Genomic DNA, 5,453 nt, shown 5'->3' with positions numbered 1-5,453 from the left:
AAGCAGCAGAGTCATAGATTTACTTGTACTGGCCTATTACTTTGTTTAGGGAATGGATGCAACTTTATTAAATTTGCAGAAATGTTATCACAGTAAAAGACAAATAAGTATTAGGAGAAATATCTTTCTGGGAATACATGAAAATTTTTATTTTAGGAAAAAAATTTATTCATATGACATATAACATAAATCATTCTGCCAAACAATGTATCTAAATATTCCCTCTTAGGATATTACCAAATTTTGGTGTTTCAAAGACTACACAAATGTAAATGATTGAAACAAGTTATGCTCTGTAAATGGACAATTCAGCCATCAAATGGCAATTTTCCTTCAGAAATCAGCCCTTTATATCTTGAATTAGATCTATTTGTCTTCCTGGAAAAAAGCATTCTTAGCACAGATTGAAACAGTCACAATAAGGAAGAGAAAGGTTAACCTAGAGTTGTGTGAACGAGGCTTCTGACATCCTATCTTGACTGCTTTGAAGGAATTAAAGTTATAGGATATAGGCAGAATGAAAAAAGGATAAATTTTAACATGTGTTCAGTAGGACCAAAACAGAATCCTTAATTTTTTCCCCTCCTTAAAATGGTTTCTTCAAAGAAACTTCACAATCAAATGATGTTTGTGGAAAATACTGCTCTCTGGGCAAGCTCTGAGGGAGGAACCTGGACTGAGAAAAGGTTTTCCTGGTTTAAATGTCACCCCCTTTTAGGAATGGCTTTATTGCTTTTCTTTTCATCCTCCAAAAGTGCTTCCCACTATCGACGTGGGACCCAGAACAAGAAGTCCTCAAAGCCAAGAGTTGAGTTGCTACTACTAGAGGTTAAATGTGTTAAATGCGTCACTTGAGTACAGACAGAACAGTGTCCTAGTCTGTGTTCTGTGGCTTATCACAGAGTACTTGAAACTAGGTAATTTATAAAGAAATTTGTTATAGTTAGGGAGGCTGAGAAGTCCAAGGTCAAGGGACTACATCTGGTGAGGGATGTTCTTACTAATGGGAGGTCTCTTTAGAGTCCTGAGGTAGTGCAGGGCTCACACGGTGAGGGGCTAAGCGTCTTTCTTTTCTTATAAAGCCACCTGGTCCCACTCCCATGATGGCCTGTTAATCCAGTGACCCAGGAATGAATTCATTTATTCATGAGGCAGAACCAGCATGATCCAATCTCCTTTCAAGGACCCCACCTCTCAATACTGCCACGTTGGAGATTAAGTTTCAACATGACTTTTGGAGAGGACACAAGCATTCAAGTCACAACAGGTGTCATTCTTACAGCTGAATAAACTGAGGTCCAGAAAAGCTAAATAACTTGGCTAAAACTTAACAGCTAGCAAGTGATGTAGGTCTTATTACACCAGAGATCATTATTTTGTGCTAATACGGGGACAGTGTGCTGATGTCTCAGTCTGGGATTCACCTCCGTGATGGTGTAATAAAACACATTCTCCCAGATACTCTTGCTATCTCATACAAGATTAATTCCTACTACTAACTTGACTTTATATTGTAGGCATTAGTTAATATTTAAAATTAAATGCAAACTTTCTTCTTCTCTTAAAGAATTATCTCACAAAGCTGCAATTAAGCATGCACATTTGAGTCTATGGCCATACCACCCTGAATGCACCCCATCTCATCATGGATATTTGTAAAGTTTAAAACCAAGAAAAGGGCATTACTTGGATGAATAAAGAAAACTCATAGTAATAGCTTTCTCTTTACAAGTTTGTGTTTTCATGTCTATTATCTCATTCTCATGACATCTTTCTATAAAATCTAATTACCACACCTCATGATTAATCATAGGTTCCAAAGACTGCCATTTCAAAACTACTTCATCCAAAGAGGTAAGAGGTGGCAGTTGTGAACATAAGTCAGAAGAAGCGGAAATGTCCAGTGAACAAAATTCTTGGACAAGCTCCACTAGTCAGAAAATAGCCCTGGGCCCCAGGGTCCCAGCCAGTGCAACAGTCGCCTACATCCTATACCGCAGGTACAAGGAGAAGAGCAGAGTGGCTGATGTTTGTTGGGGGGATGACATTGAAATAGAGATGCGAGTTCCCCAGGAAGCTATGAAGCTCATCATTGACTGGCAAGGAGCCAATATTAAACAGCTGCGGACACAGACAGGTGCTGGTACTGCCGCGGAGACAGAGGATGCAGGCGGTGAGCGAGTGCTACTTATCGGTGGTCTTCCTGTTCAGGTGTGCAAGGCCAAAGCAGCAATCCATCAGCTCTTGACAGAACACCCCAGTGTCTGAGCAGCTCTCAGTTCCCCAGAGATGGGTGGGCAGAATCATGGGAAAAGGCAGTGAGAGGATTCATTCTATCTGTAAAGCCTCTGGAGCCAAAATTACCTGTGACAAAGAATCAGAGGGGACATTACTATCAAGACTTATAAAAATTTAGGAACACAGATGGAAGTGGCAGCAGCCAAGCATTTGATTCTGGAGAGAGTTTCAGAAGATGAAGAGCTCAGAAGAGAATGGCACATTCTGCAGAAACCGGAGTCCCATGCAAGCAGCCATTGTGAGAAGAGAGGAAGTGACAAAGCGGATGGAGCTGGAGAGCCAGCAGTAGGGAAAACACAAGTTCTAGCATAGGGAGCTGCTCCCTGGGCAGTTACTCCCCACAAAAGGAAGAGGGGGTATGGCTGATGTGGGGCCAAAGGAAAGCTCCTGGGAGAAACCTAATGCTGACAGCATTCAGAAGTCTGGCGCCCAGGCCACTCCAGAGACGTCCATGTACGAAATCCCCAGCCCTGACTTCAGTTTCCATGCTGACGAGTACCTAGAAGTCTGTGTCTCTGCCTCTGAACACCCAACCACTTCTGGATCCAGATCACTGGCTCCCGCAGCCTGCAGTTGGATAAGCTTGTCAATGAGATGACCCAGCACTACAAAAATAGCCTGCCTGAAGATTTGACTGTGCAAATCAGAGACACTGTAGCAGCACCTTTACTTACAAATGGTTCCTAGTATCAAGCCCAGATCCTTTGCACCTTGGAAAATAGGAATTATGACCTCTACTATGTTGATTTTGAAGATAATGGAGACTGTCCACTGAAAGACCTCAGGGCTCTCAGGAACGACTTCCTGAGCCTTCTGTTTCAAGCAATAGAGTACAGTCTGGCATGGATTGCCTGTCAGGTGAACAGTGGGAAGAGGAAGCATTGGATGAACTTGACAGACTCACTCATTGTGCTGACTGGAAGCCCCCTGTGGCCAAGATCTCCAGCTATGTCCACAAAGGGGACTCAACGTTGCCAAAGATCTACTTATATGACACTAGCAGTGGGGAGAAACTTGATATTGGGCTAGAATTAGTTCGTGAAGGATACGGAATTGAGATTCCTGAGGACATGGAAGAAAACAGAGGTGTCCCAGACATGTTGAAGGAGGTGGCCACAGACACAGTGCCTCCCTCATCACTATACTCACTAAGACCAAAAAGAGCCCTGGAGAGATGACACATACCCAATCCTGCCTCAGCTTGTCAGAAGCTGCCTCTATGTCTGGTGGGGATAACCTTGAAGGCGACTACTCACTCTGAAGTCTGGACTCAGCTGGCTCCACTATCTGCTTTCCTGTGATTTGGTACCTGGAGAGAGGAGTCTTTGCTAGAGATCCCTGCCACCCTTCATTGCATACACTGTCTGGCTTGCTGTGGACCACATCCATTTTCTCCTTCCACTGGACTACCAACAAGTGTGGGGCAAAGGGAGACATATACACTCCCCTACTCCACCTCTGAGGTCGCGCCCACCCTCCAGTGTCTATGTACTGCTGTTACTTCCAGGCTGTTCTCCTCAGGCTTGGTCCCCCCTGCCCATCACAATGCACACTGCTTCCAGGCTGTGTCTTTTTTTGAGGCTGGGAAACAGCCAGAGTTTGGTCGCTGGAAGTGATGATGCTGCAGATTGCTGACGTGCCTTGTTTTTGTTTTTTTGAGACAATCTCACTTGATCACTCTCGGTAGAGTGCCATGGAGTCTTCACTCTCAACAACCTCAAACTCTGGGGCTCAGGCGATTCTTCTGCCTCAGCCTCCTGAGTAGCTGGGACTACAGGGGCTCACCACTGCTGACTCAGGTGACTGTAGCTAAAAGGAAGGTTTTGAGTGGTAAACTCAAGGACTAGGGGCATGAACACTGTGCTTGAGTCAGGAGACAAAGGCAAAAATTGGCATAATTTAAAAACCCTAAAGTGAAGAGAATACTACTTCTTAGCCTCAGCTGCTGATGTTACTGGAGACAGGTTTTTGAAACTGTGCTCCAGCTATTTCTCTGTACACTTTAGTTAAAATTCTAAAGGGGAGAGGAAACTCAGGAAATACTCTAAATTGCTAACGTAGTACCCATATGTGTACACACACACCCATAGAGAACATATATAGTTATGTTTGGCTCATTTGGGGAGATTCGTTGCTGAATAAAGTTCAAGAAAAATCAAAAAAAGAAGAAGAAGAAGAAAGAGAGAAAAGAAAAAGAGGCTAAAAGAGGAAGGAAAGATTGGTTTCATTGTCTTAGCTAAGGCAATGACCTTTCCTAAATAAAAATAGAACTGAAATAAGGACAGAGTATACAACCTATGATAGTTGGATATATGACTCCTACCTATAATCTAATGACTTCTTACTAAAAAGTGTCTCCTCCAAATCACCTCTTCTTCCTCCTCATTTTCCTCAAAGAAAAGTAGGACAGATCCTAGAATCGTAATCAAGTGAAGTGCTCCATCATCCCCTTGGCATAAAATGCATTCACACATACGCACACATTCATGCCAATTTATCAGAAGAGCTACAATATTTCTTTCCTTACTAATGCCTGGCAATTATGCAAGCCCAGGCATGAAGAACTTGTGTCATTTTCTTTGGGATTCTACAAGCTTTGAATTTCTCACAATTTTTTTCCCTTAAAAACTAGTGAGTGAAATGACACTTAAGATTATGCAGAAAAAATACAGGTCTTTAAATATACGTAGACTAGTAATTAGACTCTGAATTTGATAATGAAATTGGCCTCGGGGGATTTCACATATTCTCATCTCATTCAACATGTCATTACTCAACTTAAGCTTACATTTTCATAGCATTAGGAGTGCCACATTTTATGCTTAGTAAGTTATTGATCTTCATCGTCACCAAATTTTAAAAAGAGGCAAGGGCAAGTGATCAAAATAATATAAGGGCCCAGTTTCTGCCCTCAAAAGCTGATCCATCTGAGAATCTAGACATGCACACAAAATAAACAGAATGCACTTGTGACAAATGGTAAAATAAAATTTTATAAGTTGAATTACATTCTTATACTTCCTTTTGATTTTAGTTACATAACTACCAGTGCAACAAAATTGACTTGTGTAAACAACCATGACAGCAAATTTCAGCCATGACTTAAATCAAAGTGAGTCACATACAAAAGAGGTCACATACAAATATAGCAAACC

At 42.0% G+C, this 5,453-nt stretch overlaps 1 pseudogene; it reads left to right on the top strand.

Annotated features, from left to right (window-relative positions):
• Positions 1 to 1,896: 1,896 nt before the first annotated feature.
• LOC128592091 (tudor and KH domain-containing protein-like) lies at positions 1,897 to 3,559 on the top strand (annotated as a pseudogene).
• Positions 3,560 to 5,453: the final 1,894 nt, after the last annotated feature.

The sequence above is a fragment of the Nycticebus coucang genome, chromosome 8 (assembly GCF_027406575.1).
Source record: "Nycticebus coucang isolate mNycCou1 chromosome 8, mNycCou1.pri, whole genome shotgun sequence".
Lineage (NCBI taxonomy): Eukaryota > Metazoa > Chordata > Mammalia > Primates > Lorisidae > Nycticebus > Nycticebus coucang.
This window is presented reverse-complemented; position numbering and strand designations above follow the sequence as displayed.